The sequence below is a fragment of the Lissotriton vulgaris genome, chromosome 2_1 (assembly GCF_964263255.1).
Source record: "Lissotriton vulgaris chromosome 2_1, aLisVul1.2, whole genome shotgun sequence".
Taxonomy (NCBI): domain Eukaryota; kingdom Metazoa; phylum Chordata; class Amphibia; order Caudata; family Salamandridae; genus Lissotriton; species Lissotriton vulgaris.
Genome location: NC_141687.1, coordinates 1,978,579,449 through 1,978,596,958, shown reverse-complemented (window position 1 = coordinate 1,978,596,958; position 17,510 = coordinate 1,978,579,449). Strand labels below are relative to the sequence as shown.

The following is a 17,510-nucleotide window of genomic DNA, read 5'->3' as shown; positions in this document are numbered from 1 at the left end:
GCCAGTTCGCGAGGGTTTTTACAATTTCGCAATTTGCGAACTTACCTGTCGGGTCGCAAGTTTTGCGAACTTGTTGTTTCTACATGTCCAGCCTGTTTGGGACACTCTTCTTCATCACTGCCACTCTCTGTCACCACTGCCACTCTCTGACTACTCATGCCACCCTCTGGCCCACCCATGCCACCCTCTGTTTCATCACCACACCCTCTGGTTGTCCAGTGTACATTATTTTCGGCAAAGCAAAGCACACCTTCCCTGCCTCAAGTGACCTGAATTAATTTGGGGCTGATTAATGTGTCACAGAATATTTTTTTAGCTGGCACCTGCTTCCTTAGTGCGCCCTGATTAGTGATCTTTTGCACTTGCTAAGTGCTTTCATTGTTGCAAAATTAGTTACAACACCTGCCCTGCCCCAACTGACAATAATGAATTAGGGGCTAATTAATGTGTCACTGAAAGAATTTAAAGTTCCAGCCTGGCACCTGCTTGTCTGCTCCTTTAGCTGTAAATCAGGACCTTTGTGGCATACAGTTAAGGTCAGAGCAGGGTCACACAATAGTTGCAAGCAGGCAACCGAATTCTGGAGGGCCCCCTCAGGAAGCAATACAAAGAATCGTTACAAATCATGAGGTTGACCTTTTGCACCTGCTCATTGCTTTTGCTTTTGCTGAAATCGTTTTGCCGTTTTTTTCGCGCTATTCGCGGGGCGCGGCGTCGTGCGAAACCGACCGCGGAAGCCGCCAATTCGTGCGAATGAGCATTTTATTTTTTTGCGGCTTGTTGTTTCGCGAGTTTTTTTGCAGTATTCGCGAGCCGCTTGCAGCGCAACACGCGAATTTACCCCAAGGTCGAGTACGGGCGCGGCCATTTTGTTTGCGTGACGTATTTCCGTTTCCGCCCGCTATGTATAATCTCGCGCAGTAAGCGCATTGCGAGTAGAGGTTCGCACGAGATCGCGCGGGAAATCTAGAGGTTCGCACGAGATCGCGAGGAAAATCTCGCGCGAACTGACTTTCGCGCTCGGAAACGGGCGCCGGCCATCTTGTTTTTCATTCATTTCCTGTGTCTGGGCATGGTGTTTAATCCTCTTGATATCTTTCCCATCCTTTGCTTGTTTTCAGTTTTTTTTTTACGATTTTGCTTCTTATCTATCCCTCTCTTTTCCTAGCTGTATATTTTTGTCTTTTCTGCTATTTTTCTTTACTTTTAAACTACTTTTGTAAACTCTTTTCTTTTCTTCTTCCCTATCCTATTCTTTCTTAATTTTCTACTTCTTCCTACCTTACCTGCCCAGACCATGGTCAAGCCAGGCGCCGTGAAGCTGCCCAGGCACTTGAGGGCCGCAGCGGCGGCGGGGAGTAGTGCTGGACCCAGTGGCAGGACAGCAGGCGTGAGATCGAGGGGGGAGCAGGTGACGCGCCGGGAGATATTCAGCCCGGAGGAAGTGGGCGCGCTGGTCTACTTCGTCCAGCGCCGCCTGCCCAGGACCATCGCGGGAGGCGGCAGGATCGCGGCCGGCGGCTATAACATGCGGGAGCGCCGGAAGCGGTGGGAGAAGGTGTGCTGGGCCATATCCCACCTCTACGGGGTCCAGCGCACCTACAGCCAGGTCACCCATCGCTGGACGGACCTCCTGGACCGCGAGCGCGACCTGCTGGACCAGCTCGGCTTGGAGATCCCCGGGCTTGGTGAGTAGTAGTAGCCATTGGCATTTAATCACTCACTACTATGATGTTTTCTCCTGCTCTGTGTTGTTGTATTGCAAATATTTGTTTTTTACATGGAGCAAGCCAATAATGCCGCTGATGACGATTACATTGTAGTTAAATTATATTTCAAAATCTTCTGTGCATTTCAGGTGCACTGCTCTCCTTCTCAGTGGGGTTGCTACTATGCTTATTTGTTTTCTATTTCGTGGTCTCATTGGCCTGAGTAACTATTATGTATGAGTGTACTTAACAGAACTGCGTAATGCTAGACACTAGGGGGCAGATTACATTTACAAGCCCCTTGCGCCACGTTTACGTTGCCTTGCGTGACGCAACAGCGGCGTAAACGTGCCGCATCCCTGCAAGTCATTTACAGCATGACGCATCTAGGGAGATGCGTCACGTTATAAAGCCATGGGCCTGCACCACAATGGGTGCGTTCCTAGTACGCAGGGTGGGCGGTCCAGCGGCTGTGCGCCTCGCAAAATTGCCTGCGTGAAATCTACAAGATTTAACGCAGGCACTTCTGCGACGCTGCTACGTCAATTCAATTCCTTATGTCTGCTCGAAGCAGGCGAAAGGACTGACACAGCATGTAAAGTATTGGGTGGCCCTGAGCATTACTGGAGTTGCATTGCGTTGGCGACGTGACTCCAGCGATGCGCCGCTCTTACGTGACGAGATGCGTCACGCAAGTGCCTACCCTTGCGCCAGGGCGCGCCGCATTGTAAATGAGGCACATCTGCCGTGTCGCAAGGGTAGTTTTGCGTGACGCATTTGATCTGGCGCATCTCTGGAGATGCGCCAGAACGCGTAAGTAAGTATGCCCCTAAGGGGCAGAATTGCAATTACCGTCGCATCCCTGCAAAGTAGCAGGGATGCGCCATTAATTGTGCGGCCCGCTACCACCACCAAACATGGTGCGCCGTATTTGCAATGCGGCTCCCCATGGGCCCAAAACGTCACCGAAGCTTTACTGCTGGAGTTGCGTCGCAACGATGGCGCAGCTCCATCAATGCTCTGGGGTACCCTATCTCCCCAATGCTGGGTCAAGCCGTACGTCTGCTTCAAGCAGGTGCAGGGTTTGTGTGACGCATCATTGTCCTAAAGGTGACTGATTGATATTTTGTAGATTTCCCTCAGCCACTATTAGGATGTGTTCCAGCGCAGGAATGCCCTCCCTTGCGCCGGAACGCCCCCTGATGGCGCAGGGCTTTATAACGGGATGCATCTCCCAAATGCGTCACGTTGTTATAATATTATACGCCGCACCATGGCGCCCTTTTTTGTTTAGCTGCTGCGTCACAAAAGTCACGCAAGAACGGCGCAAAAGAGCCGCAAGGGCTTAAATCTGCCCCTTCCTTTGTAACCCTGACAATAAGAAAAATAGTGGCGGTGGATTGATAGTTTGACTATTTAAATGACTGGTAATGTAGCAGGCAACTGTTAGTGTTGTCACTGATCTGACTGAAATCACAATGGAGTTTGTCTGTCACTTTGCGTCTTGCCTGCGGACTGCTGCCTGCCAGTCCTAGGTGAACGTTTCAGTACTTTGTTTAGTGAGTTACGTGACTTTCGAAGTCACAGGTCCGCAAATAAATAAAAAGTAACCATAATCAATATAATTTCGCGGAAATATTTTGTTATTGTTCTTTTGAAATGTTTGATTTGGTTGACATTGACAAGCAACAATCATCCATGTTTTCTGTTCTTTCTTTCATGTTGTACGTCAGCTCCCCCCAGGGGCGAGAGGAGGACACAGGAGCAGCAGGCGGCGGATGCTGTTCATCAACAGGGCCAGGATCGGGCAGGCGAGGGCTCCTCTGCTGGCCCCAGTAAGTTTTCATTTTAGACTAGTACCTATTTTTCCTAGCGTTCCTCATTTGAATTTTTTCAAAATTGTCTTTGCTCTTCTTGTAGACTGTATCTAAATTCTTATCCTGCCTCTACTATGACTCCCTGTGGTATTACTAGATTATTCTTATTAGTCTGTCTGTGTAGCTAACTAAGATTGCACGGTTGGCGAAACTCCCATGATTCTAGTCAGCAATAGCTCTATCAACTTAGTGCAGTCCTCTGGGATTGTCCATAATGTCTTTTGAAGTGTTCTATCTGGACTCATGCTTGCAAAAATTGCAAAACCTTTCGTTCAGTCACTCTAGTCTGGAGGACCAAAAAACACAGATTGTATTTAAATTTAAAAGCTTTATTAAAAGTAAACACATTTATTAAAATGAAGTCATAATAAAACTAAACGTTTAACTGATAATGGAAAAGTGGTTAGTGCTGACGATTAATTGAAGACATTTCTTGTGGTCGAGCCGAGCTCTCACCTGGTTTCAACTTGATCTTGTTGTTAGAAGTCCATCTTCTGTCTGTGTGGAGAAAAATGGTGCGTGTTAAAAAATCAGCCTTCATCAGTTGTGCCAAAAAGTGCAGCAAGACAACCTTCCCTGGAAAAAGGGACATTTTTTTTAACTTTAACGTAGACAGTCACAAATTACATTGTTTTCACATGTCTTCATTCCTAGACCAAATACTAGTGACTAGTGAGTGCTTTATTCTAAGATTCTTAAATGTACTTTGTAGGTGGAACATCTGGTGGCGGGGCCAGTGTGGTGGTGGTGCTCGACACGGAGGCGGAGGGCAATTCATCATCAGGGGAGGAGGCGGCGGCGCCGGATGTGAGAGTTGAGACGGTGGTGGCGGCCAGAGGTAAGCTCTTATATATTCCTTACTTATTGAGATTGAAGACTAGCTGGGAAGGCAAGAATATGAGATGCATGGCTGGGTGAATGATGAAGCAATGATGGGTGGAAGGACAACAGCCTGGGTGGGTGACACAGAAACTGTATGTGTCCATATACCTGGATCATGCTACTATCTGACTCTTAGATAGCATATGTGTATCTAGAGCAGGGGTACTCCTAGTACGGCCCGCGGGCCGGTGGTGGCCCGGCAAGCCTTCGTTGGCGGTGCGCTGACCTTGCAGACAATCACTGCTCCCCCGGCCCCCACAGAGCAGAGGCTTTTTTGTATTTCACCTGTTAGCGCCCCTGCATCTCCACTCTGACAATCACTGCTCCCCCGGCCCCCACAGAGCAGAGTGGAGATGCAAGGCCACAAAGAGGTGAAATAGAACTAAGCCTCTGCTCTGTGGGGCCGGGCAAGCAGTGATTGTCAGGGTGGAGAAGCAGGGGCGCTAAAACAAACAAAGCCTCAATAATATGTTAATGGTCTTTTAAAGACCTGTTAAGTACTTTGGTGTTGTTGTCTGTGTGTGCGCGTTGAGGAAGCGGTCTCAACCCGGGCTGAAGGCTGACACAGATAGACACACACACAGTGAGATGACAGAGGGAGAGGGAGGGCAGGAGGGAGAGAGAGATGGAGGGAGGGCAGGAGGGACAGCAGGAGGGAGAGAGATGTATGTAAATGCTGGGTCTGGTGGCTCAGTGGATGAGGGCATCTGCTGCAGGGACCTGTGTGCAACCTCATGGTCACAAGTTATCGTTTTGCTTTAGCCCCGCCCCCTCTGACTCCGCCCCCACCAGTGCGGCCCTCGGCCCCAAACTACACTGTAAATGTAGCCCCTGAGAGAAAGTTTGTGAGTACCCATGATCTAGAGAGAGTAGACGGTCAGTGGATGAACTAAGTGTAACTTTGAAGAGCATGTAACACTAACACTGCACCCGCACGTCCGTTCCAGTGTAGGAAAGGCAAGGAAAAGAACTTTTAATTTTGTCCAAATACTACCATAAATAGTAGCAGTAGTTTGTATTGCAAGCACTATTATGGTGGCCACTCCCTACCTCTCTTAATAAGTTTAGTAGTACTCAGTCATTCATGTGTGGATGTATCACTGCCTGTCACTCAATAAAAAGCAAAGCACCTAAAGTCATCCCATATATAAGCAAAAACATCCCATGTGAAGTGATAGATAATCAGATTATTTATCTTCTTCAATTTTCCATTTCTAGTACTCATTTCCACTGTAGGGTGAAAGTTAAATTAATTAAGCAGTAGCCCTTGAGTTGTAACAGAGTATTCTCAGTGCCACCCGTAATAGAAAAGTAAGAGATTCACCACCTGCATGTACTGGACGGGTACAGTAACGCAACGGCAACGCAAGTCTAGGTCACTCCTCATGGCGTGCGTCTCTTTTTCTCGGGTGCAAGTTTACCGCGCTGGCATTATGCCGGCTTGCAGAAAATAACGTACCAATTTTCCAAAACAAGAGACAAGAAGAAGAATAAGACTGGTGTACTTTCATAGTCGACTCCAATGGAAGTCCACAGTGCTCATAGAATTTGTTCCTTAAACTCCCACTAATGTTAGAGCAAGGATGAAGAAGTGTGAGGTTAGATAGATACTGGCCTCAATAGTTATGTAATGCGCTTGCAAGTTGCTAGTTGTACTGCAGCACACATTTCTGCTGAATGATTGAGTTAATCTTAAAGAGCATTGGTTACAGACTATGTCTTTCTTTCTTCATATAGGTTCTCCTTCCAAACGAACAAGGAGGAAGGAGCTGGCTAGAGCGGCCCGGCAACGGAGAATCGAGGCCACTGTTGCGGAATATCGGCGGCTGGTGGCCCTGGAGGACGTGGAAAGTGTGCGGTCGACAACAACGACAACGTCGTCCTCCGTGGCCTCACCGGCTGCCACCGTGACCCAGCACAGTGGTCCACCGAGACTGAGCCGGGCTGCCAAAGGCAAACGCCACCGCCGAGCAGCAAGGCCAACAGCTGCTTCTCACAGGCCTTGCACCTGCAAGGCAGTGAAGGCACGCCTGCGCCGCACCACCCTGATGGTGTCCCGCCTTCAGCAGGAGCTCGCCTTGCTCCGCGAGGAGCATGATGCCCTGGCCCAAAAAGTGAACAGCATCCACCCATAGTGTCCCTTGCCCCTTTTTTAGAGACTTTTGGGGGGTGGGAATTGGGAGTTGGGTTTTTGGGGACTTTTGAAGGACAATCGTTGGGGTTAGGGAGGGTCTTGCGGGAGATTATTTTGTTAGGGATATAAATATACTTTTTCAAACTTTATCTGAGCATACCTGTTTTTTACTGCTTGCCTGGTGGGTGGGGGTTTAACGTTGACTGTTTTCCTGAAAGCTTAGTTCCATTTTCTTCCTTTAAGTGTAAATGCCCAAATGTTTTCAACACTAAGTGCCTCTCACAGACTAAGTGAAGTGAATCCAAGAGTCCTAGGACTTTAGTAGTACTACCTTCAGGCTCTCGTCTCTCGTACTAATACTCCATTATACCCCCAAACCACCAAACGCTTATCTTACCTGTAATTTGTGTTTGAAAGTAGGGCTAGGCCCAGGGCTGGCTCCACGGGAAACACCGAATAACGTTGGCAATCTTGGTCGGATAAAATTTCCTCATAGCGGTGGTAGTAGTGGTGTGACACAGTGGCAGTTGCATGCCTATGAAAAAAAAGAAAATGAAATCTGGTTTGTCCTCCTGAGCAATTCAACGGTACAACTGAGAATATAGCAGGTGACAGAAGTACAGTAGAGCAGTGCCACATTGTAGCCTAACAAATGGTAAAGTATAACTACTAATTCGGTTGAAGTTCTTTCACATTAGCAATGGTTCTTTGTCAAGCAGAGTAAGAATATATCATCGACAACTGTGGAAAGAAAGAATGCGACAGTACAGGGCCTGTGTGGAATTATTGATAACTATATTCAACATAAGGTCTCTGTAGCCAGATACCCGAGAGCCTTGCTGGTCACTATAAATCCATTCACAACAACACTCAATGGGGTTGGTCTGGAAGGTGTCACGTTTACTCCCCGTGATCCAGTCGATGCAAATATGGTTCCACCTCCAAATGTCACCAACACCCAGAAGTGTAAACACAGGGTGTTCGAGGCATTAGGCGAGGGAGAAAAATAACAAACTAAAATAAAAAATGTGGGATGGGTAAAGGTAGGGTCAGCAGGGAAAGGATACCTGTAAGAGAAGACAAGACAGGCATCAGTGAAGTGATGTCCTAACATACAAGGGTACTCTCATATAGTCTCACTAAATAGTCTGCAAGTCTCCCGCCTACTCATGGGAAATGTAGTTTCATAGTACGGTAGGCGCTTAGGGGCTGCGTAACCTGACAGAAGGTATAGTAGATAGAAAAGGAGAAATTGCTTTTTTTCTAGGTGTCCCCTCACTCACCAGGGTTGCCCCTTGGTGACATGCTTCATCATTGGGGCCATCCCAGTCCTCTACGGCCTGGGGCGTGCTGCGACTTGCGAATTACGTAGGAGCACTTACAAATGACTATGTGTGGTGCAGATAGTGGAGTGGACTAAGTGATGTGTTAAGGGATCAATGTAGAAGCCGAGAGAGAGCAAAGAAATGCAGTCACAGTCAGAGAAAAAGGCAAGGGATACTGTATCTATGTGGTTGTAGTGGTCCTGTTGGAAGTGGTAAGTAAGTTGCCCGCAGAAAAAAAATCCTCCTATTAGCGGCACTCCTCCATTGCAGCCGACGCTTCGTCCACCGATGTTGGTCACCAGAAGACACCCTGTCCACTGCCTGCCTGATGCTGAATTGTGGCTCGCTACTGTGAAGCCTGACTCCATCCTTTTTTCCCCATTGCAGAGACTGAAACCCGGCCTGTAATTATTCAACGAAAAACAGGAAGTGATATAATATTACAACACCACTGATAAATAAATATAAGGTATGTAGGCTGTGGAGTGCAAAAAGTCACAATTTGTTTTTCCTAGTAGACAGACAGTACAATGTTTTTGAAAGTGCGTACTCTGAGTCACCTTTTGAAGGATAAGTAAGTATGGGCAAATTAATGTAGCGGATCTTGCCCCTCAAGCTAGGTGTACTGTAAACTGTGTTTTAGAACAAAAATAGATCTTCCTAGCAGTGCTCCCACCCAAAAAACGAGGCCTAGCAGAAAACTGGAGACAAAACTTACTTTGAAAGTAAAAGTAGGCCGAAGTACCCTAATTACCCATTACCCCCCGTGGATTGTATTCAAACCACTTGCAAGCAACCAAGCAAAAGTAGCCATAGCCAGCATCGCTCCAAGACTCGAAATCCCCCCCACTCAAACACATGCAATAGAAATACTGCTAACCCTAACGAACCCTAAGTTAAGAATAGTGGCAAAGGCTTTCTTTAACTATGCCAAATCCCCCCTTTCCCACCATGGATTTTCTTCAAATGACTTGCAACCAAAATTACACATTCTCACGAGTGCTCTAAGACCCCAGAACTCAGTTTGAAAAATCTAGAACACCCCGATACACATGCAATCCTGCTGCTAGGGCTAACCCTAACGAACCCTAAGTTACAAAAAGTGCCAAAACTAAAGGCTTTTCCGCGCGGATTTTGTCCCAACCACTTCTACCCGGTATTAGACCTTCCCAGGAATGCCCCAAGACCCGGCAACCCACCCGCCAAGAAGCATAACACCCCCAAACAGGCCAAAAGCAAAATCTCATACTTGCAATATTTCTGGGCCTTCGGTCCAAACGCGCTGCGTAGCTAGGCCATAAGTCGGGGTTGGCACGACGGATTTCCTGAAAAGCAAATGCAATCAAGATTAGAGTGTCCCAGCAGTGCTCCCAGACCACGAAACTCACCCGCAAACAGACGGAACCCCCCCTAAGAGCACCTCAAAGGCAAGCAAGTCATCAAAAACACAAAAAAAATTCCGCCTGGGATTTGGTCCAAAACACTTTTATCCGGTATTAGAGCTTCCCAGCAATGGCCCCAGAGCCGTCAACCCAGGAGAAAACGAGTAGAAGACCCCCAAACAGCCAAAGAGCAAAAGTACAAAAATGGGGACTTAGTCACTTTTTCACAAATTTCCCAAATCACTCCGCGCGCGCTCTGCAGCTAGGCCCTAAGTCCCCTCAGCCACCATGGATTTGCTTCAAACCTCTTGCAAAGTAAAGTATATATAGCCAGCAGTGCTCCCACACCACGAAACTCACCCGCAAACACCAGGAAGCCCCCCAAACAGGCCCCCGAAAACGCTACATAGAGCAAAATGTCAGAAATAGCCCAAAAAAAAATCGGCCTGGATTTTGTCCCAACCACTTCTACCCGGTATTAGACCTTCCCAGGAATGCCCCAAGACCCGGCAACCCACCCGCCAAGAAGCATAACACCCCCAAACAGGCCAAAAGCAAAATCTCATACTTGCAATATTTCTGGGCCTTCGGTCCAAACGCGCTGCGTAGCTAGGCCATAAGTCGGGGTTGGCACGACGGATTTCCTGAAAAGCAAATGCAATCAAGATTAGAGTGTCCCAGCAGTGCTCCCAGACCACGAAACTCACCCGCAAACACCAGCAAGCCCCCCAAACAGGCCCCCGAAAACGCTACATAGAGCAAAATGTCTGAAATAGCCCAAAAAAAATCGGCCTGGATTTTGTCCCAACCACTTCTACCCGGTATTAGACCTTCCCAGGAATGCCCCAAGACCCGGCAACCCACCCGCCAAGAAGCATAACACCCCCAAACAGGCCAAAAGCAAAATCTCATACTTGCAATATTTCTGGGCCTTCGGTCCAAACGCGCTGCGTAGCTAGGCCATAAGTCGGGGTTGGCACGACGGATTTCCTGAAAAGCAAATGCAATCAAGATTAGAGTGTCCCAGCAGTGCTCCCAGACCACGAAACTCACCCGCAAACACCAGGAAGCCCCCCAAACAGGCCCCCGAAAACGCTACATAGAGCAAAATGTCTGAAATAGCCCAAAAAAAATCGGCCTGGATTTTGTCCCAACCACTTCTACCCGGTATTAGACCTTCCCAGGAATGCCCCAAGACCCGGCAACCCACCCGCCAAGAAGCATAACACCCCCAAACAGGCCAAAAGCAAAATCTCATACTTGCAATATTTCTGGGCCTTCGGTCCAAACGCGCTGCGTAGCTAGGCCATAAGTCGGGGTTGGCACGACGGATTTCCTGAAAAGCAAATGCAATCAAGATTAGAGTGTCCCAGCAGTGCTCCCAGACCACGAAACTCACCCGCAAACACCAGCAAGCCCCCCAAACAGGCCCCCGAAAACGCTACATAGAGCAAAATGTCTGAAATAGCCCAAAAAAAATCGGCCTGGATTTTGTCCCAACCACTTCTACCCGGTATTAGACCTTCCCAGGAATGCCCCAAGACCCGGCAACCCACCCGCCAAGAAGCATAACACCCCCAAACAGGCCAAAAGCAAAATCTCATACTTGCAATATTTCTGGGCCTTCGGTCCAAACGCGCTGCGTAGCTAGGCCATAAGTCGGGGTTGGCACGACGGATTTCCTGAAAAGCAAATGCAATCAAGATTAGAGTGTCCCAGCAGTGCTCCCAGACCACGAAACTCACCCGCAAACACCAGGAAGCCCCCCAAACAGGCCCCCGAAAACGCTACATAGAGCAAAATGTCTGAAATAGCCCAAAAAAAATCGGCCTGGATTTTGTCCCAACCACTTCTACCCGGTATTAGACCTTCCCAGGAATGCCCCAAGACCCGGCAACCCACCCGCCAAGAAGCATAACACCCCCAAACAGGCCAAAAGCAAAATCTCATACTTGCAATATTTCTGGGCCTTCGGTCCAAACGCGCTGCGTAGCTAGGCCATAAGTCGGGGTTGGCACGACGGATTTCCTGAAAAGCAAATGCAATCAAGATTAGAGTGTCCCAGCAGTGCTCCCAGACCACGAAACTCACCCGCAAACACCAGCAAGCCCCCCAAACAGGCCCCCGAAAACGCTACATAGAGCAAAATGTCTGAAATAGCCCAAAAAAAATCGGCCTGGATTTTGTCCCAACCACTTCTACCCGGTATTAGACCTTCCCAGGAATGCCCCAAGACCCGGCAACCCACCCGCCAAGAAGCATAACACCCCCAAACAGGCCAAAAGCAAAATCTCATACTTGCAATATTTCTGGGCCTTCGGTCCAAACGCGCTGCGTAGCTAGGCCATAAGTCGGGGTTGGCACGACGGATTTCCTGAAAAGCAAATGCAATCAAGATTAGAGTGTCCCAGCAATGCTCTCAGACCATGAAACTCACCCACAAACAGACGGAACCCCCCCTAAGAGCACCTCAAAGGCAAGCAAGTCATCAAAAACACAAAAAAATTTCCGCCTCGGATTTGGCACAAACCACTTTTAGTGCTTCCCAGCAATGGCCCCAGACCCGTCAACTCACCTGCAAAGAGGTAGAACAACACCCCCACAAGTGCTGAGTCTTTCTTCATTGGGCGTAAACCAGCCCTCTGCTTTGATGGAAATAGGAGTCTGGAGGAGGAGGATAGAGGAGCATGTTCTTCTGAACTTGTGAACCTGAGGAATGCAGACTGCGGCACCTTCAAATAAATTAGCAAACAAGTGAAGACAGTTCTGCTGATGGGCTTGTCTTTGTGATAATCTGATTAAAGTTTGAATTATATTAACTGTGCACAACAAAGAAAGACAGACACACAGGAATAAAAGTGAATAAGGATGAAAAAGAAAGTTATTGATTCGTTGTCTCATTTTCAGGGCTCGAAGTCGGAATCACGGTCCAGGAATAAGAATAAGGCTTCGTCATCATACTCTGCGAATTCAGCCCGGGTGAGGTCAGTGCCACCTGACAGAGTAGAAATTCCCTCATCTATGGTGCTGGCCACCTCCTCTTCATCCGGCACGCTCTCTCGTACTCTTATATCTGGTGGTATGAGGTGCTGATTCATCTTGATCATTGTTAACCTCTCCACATTTTTGGGCGAGAGGCGGCTCCGTTTGGGAGTTACAATCCCACCAGCCGCACTGAAAACCCGTTCAGAAGACACACTTGCGAGTGGGCAAGACAAGTAGTTTAAAGCCAGGTTGGTGAGCTGTGGCCACAATTCTTTTTTCCCATGCCAATACGCCAATGGGTCAGAATTAACATAGACCTCTGTGGAGTCATTCAGATAGTCCTTCACCATCGACTCAAGGTCCTCCTCCAAGGTTCCTCCACTTTGCGTAGCTCTTGCTGTGCCTCTGGCCTTTTGAGAACCAAACCCACGCAGAGCTAGCCAATCCTCTTCAGCCTCCAATGTTTCTGCTGTCTTTCGTGCAGATGATGCGGTTGCCGGTGTCTTTAACGGCTGAGAGGTCACTTGTGCCACAGCCACAGGTGCAGAAGTGGATTGTTTTGACTGGGGATGGCCTGCTGATGTACTGCCATTTCCTTCAATTTCCAGCCGTTCTGTTTCAAACTTCTTGGCTGACAAGGCTAGCCAACGTTTGTACTTTGTAACATCTTCATCAGCAAAAGAAAAGAATGCTCTGCCTGCCAGCGCCTTTTTGTAGCGTGGATCCAGAATAGTAGCACAAATGTAATGCTGTTCTGAGTGGATCTTTTGAAGACGTTCATCACCTTGTAGGAGCTCTAATAATTGCTCAGCCAGAAGCAAAGAAGAGCCTTTCTTTTTGTCATCTTTTCGAAACACAGAACACACCTCCTTCAGTTGGTCCTCCAGCATGTACAACAATGGGATAGCTTTTCCCAAATTAGAGTCCTCCTTGCTGACTGCACGCGTGAAGACCTCAAAAGGACGAAGCATGCGTGTTAGGCTTTCAACTATGTTCCATTGCGGCCCACCCATCCTCAGCTCCTCTATACCCTCTTTCAAGAAATATTGATCGAGTTGCGTATACTGCTCATACAGACGCTCAAGCATGTAGAAGGTTGAGTTCCAACGTGTTACCACCTCCTGGATGAGTGCTTTCACTGGCATTTGACATTGATATAGCATGCTCCTCAGCTGCTTGCGGGCCTTAAAAGAATGCCTGAAATGCTTGCAAATTTTTCGGCAGTTCTCCAATACACTGGACGCTGCACTGAGTTTATTACCCAAGAATTTTTGGACAACCAGGTTTATACAGTGCGCCAAACACGGCACTCTGAAATAGTAACCGTCCCTCATGGCCTTAACTATATTGGAGCCATTGTCCGTGGAAACATAACCAACCTTGCGTTTTAGTGGGGACAGACAGTTAAGGACCTTTGTGTTAAAGACATCCAAAATGTTTTCTGCTGTGTGACGTTTCTCCAAACCAAACATGGCTAGTGTTGCATGTTTCCGAGCACCTTTAAAAACAATGTTAGTGTCAACACCTGAGTTTAGCTTTGCTTTAGCCCCTGAAAAAGAGACCCAGTGTGCAGTGATGCACATGTAATCAGCGCCTGCGCCACTGCTCCACATGTCTGTTGTCAGATGTATAGTGTGAACAGCACTCTTCTGCAAAGCTGCCCCAATCGCCTTCAGAACATCTTCATGTAGTGCTGGAACCGCAACTCGGGCAAAATAGAACCGGCTAGGAACCTTCCATTTAGGGCAGAGCGCTGCCACTAATTCTAGAAAACCAACCCCTTCGACAAAAGAAAAAGGGAGAAGGTCCAGAGCTAGCATTTTAGCCAGCTTAGTGTTATACAGACGGGTCATTGGGTGGTTGCGTTCATATTGCGCTTCTGTAAACAACATCTTTTTAATGTTGCCCTGGACCAATGATTTACGGGATGATGATCTCTTCGACCCAGTTACGCTCGCTGATGAACTTTTCCGCATTGATGTCTCACTCTCTCCCACACTCTTAGTGTGGCTCCCATGGGGTGTGCTGCTGACATGGGAACTGGGTGTAAGTGAAGTGTTTGGATCGTCTTCTTCTACCTCCTCGTCATCAGCAGATGACAAATCAACGTTTTCATTACGTGCAATTCCGGCTTTCTTGACCGCCTCTAGGTGCGGAAACCATTCGACAGGGTGCCTTCTCTCAAGATGACCTCTCTGGCCTCCGGTACCATAGTTAGAACCAAGCTTACCACGACTATATCGAAGCTTACAAAGGCTACAAATGGCTACGTTTTCCTTTTTTGGGCAAACACTAAAGAAGTCCCAAACTGGAGACTTGAAATGTCTTCGGGGGCCGCCGCCGGAGGAGGCGTCGATACTGGTGGTGGTGGTCCTGCTGCTAATGACAGATGAAGTGGAGGATGTGGATTGCCGAACTTCAGTACGTTTTGCACTTTCACCACCACGAATTGAGGTCGAGGACGAGGTGGGTACCTTCTTGCGAGGAAGAAATATGGAAGCGGTAGGTTTTGGTGTACTACTTAACTCCAAATCTAATGATTCCATTTCCATTGCCTCCTCGCCGACATCATCATCACGCTCAGCAGCTTCTCGGGATAGGGTCAAAATGTCTCTTTGCTGCATGCCCGGTGGGGCTGCAGTGACCTTTGTGATGACTGCCTCGTCGTCATCGTGAGAGGCTTCATCACCAGCAGTATCTGTCACTTCTTGTTGAGCCTCATCACACTCCATAGGTTTGAGTTTTTGGACGACCTTCCTTTTACGCTTAGGTACCGGTGGCAGATCATGGTGTGCCTCTGCCTCACTGTCAGACCGCAGTTGTCGTGGTTCCCAAGACAGATCACTTGCACCAGAACGAGGTGGGCTTGAAGAAGATGTAGACACCCCCCTTGATCTTTTCCTTGCTAGGGATGTGGAAGACAATGAATGATCATCAGGAGGAGTGGCTTCCAATGATACCTCAGCTTCATTGTCGATTTCCAAATGTGCCCCTACTTCGGGAGGAACAACTATTGTGGGCACTTGTGAACGTCCATGCACCTTTGCTTGCGCATCTCCTTTTGCTGCCTCTCCTTCCACATGTACTTGGGCGTGTACTTGCACATGGTGTTGTTGTTGCGGCTGTGGTTGTTCAACACTTGTCAGATGAGTTACAACAACCTGTGTTGATTCAGGGACATTGCTGCTACTTTCTTGCGATGAGCCAACATCACTGGTCGATGGTGATTGGAGAAGTACACTGACTGCCTCTGAAGCACTCAAGGGCTTTGACTTAAGTTGGCGTGGTGGTGGAGGCACTGAACCCAATGGAGCAGGGGTGCTGCTCTCAGGTTGGTCCCCAGCAGATCCTGCTGCTGCAGGCGTACTTTTTCTTTTGCTCCCAAAAAAAGTGGCGGGTGACACACCAGCCTCCTTGGTAACTTGCTTCTTCTGCTCCTTACTAGCAACTTTCTTGCTAGAGGAGCTACGGAGAACTTTCTTTGGGGCCATCTTCTTCAGAGCAGGTCAGACAGCAGGCCGCAGTTGCACGAATTGTAGAGTTGTCTGAGGCCAGACGTGACGTCGCGTGACGTTATGCTGCACACACACACCGCTGCAGGACTTCTTCCTGGCACTGGTGGTTCTCTTGAGTCTTGTGCACCTAAAAAAAATGGAAGACAGAGGAACATCAGTTCAGTTATAGAGCACAAAAAAATCGAAAAACACTGCAAAATCAGCACAATCCCAATCCATCCATGCCCTCCATAATGTTTAAATTCAAGACAACCCACAGAAAGACTAGGCCCATGCAAGACTCACTACCCCTGGGCATAAATAAAGGTTGAAAAGTAGGCAAAATGGTTGGAGGCCTAACAACAAAGCCTGCATTCAAAATGGCCACTTGCCTGCCAAGCACATGGCCAGTGCCTGTAGCTGCACTCAAAATGGCCACCAGCCACATGGCATGTCCCTCCCCATGAACACCCCCAAAAATCGAAAAACACTGCAAAATCAGCACAATCCTATTCCATCCATGGCCTCCATGATGTTTAAATTCAAGACAGCCCACAGAAAGACTAGGCCCATGCTAGACTCAAATACCCCTGGTGAAAAGGCCCCAACAACAGGTCAAAAATCGAAAAACACAAAATTGTACAAAAAAAAAAAATCGAAAAACACAGAAAAATCAGCACAATCCCAATTCATCTATGGCCTCCATGATGTTTAAATTCAAGACAACCCACAGAAATACTAGGCCCATGCAAGACTCACTACCCCTGGCATAAATAAAGGTTGAAAAGTAGGCAAAATGGTTGGAGGCCTAACAACAAAGCCTGCATTCAAAATGGCCACTTGCCTGCCAGCACATGGCCAGTGCCTGTAGCTGCACTCAAAATGGCCACCAGCCACATGGCATGTCCCTCCCCATGAACACCCCCAAAAATCGAAAAACACTGCAAAATCAGCACAATCCCATTCCATCCATGATGTTTAAATTCAAGACAGCCCACAGAAAGACTAGGCCCCATGCACCACTCACTACCCCTGGTCAAGGCCCCAACAACAGGTCAAAAATCGAAAAACACAAAATTTTACACAAAAAAAAATCGAAAAACACAGAAAAATCAGCACAATCCCAATTCATCTATGGCCTCCATGATGTTTAAATTCAAGACAACCCACAGAAATACTAGGCCCATGCAAGACTCACTACCCCTGGCATAAATAAAGGTTGAAAAGTAGGCAAAATGGTTGGAGGCCTAACAACAAAGCCTGCATTCAAAATGGCCACTTGCCTGCCAGCACATGGCCAGTGCCTGTAGCTGCACTCAAAATGGCCACCAGCCACATGGCATGTCCCTCCCCATGAACACCCCCAAAAATCGAAAAACACTGCAAAATCAGCACAATCCCATTCCATCCATGATGTTTAAATTCAAGACAGCCCACAGAAAGACTAGGCCCCATGCACCACTCACTACCCCTGGTCAAGGCCCCAACAACAGGTCAAAAATCGAAAAACACAAAATTTTACACAAAAAAAAATCGAAAAACACAGAAAAATCAGCACAATCCCAATTCATCTATGGCCTCCATGATGTTTAAATTCAAGACAACCCACAGAAATACTAGGCCCATGCAAGACTCACTACCCCTGGCATAAATAAAGGTTGAAAAGTAGGCAAAATGGTTGGAGGCCTAACAACAAAGCCTGCATTCAAAATGGCCACTTGC

The 17,510-nt window shown here is 47.9% G+C and overlaps 1 long non-coding RNA gene across 1 annotated transcript; it reads left to right on the top strand.

Annotated features, from left to right (window-relative positions):
• Positions 1-3,445: 3,445 nt before the first annotated feature.
• On the top strand, positions 3,446-6,500 carry LOC147733596 (uncharacterized). Its single transcript, XR_015308739.1, has 3 exons — positions 3,446-3,544; positions 4,299-4,424; positions 6,206-6,500. It is a non-coding gene; the product is annotated as an uncharacterized LOC147733596 (long non-coding RNA).
• Positions 6,501-17,510: the final 11,010 nt, after the last annotated feature.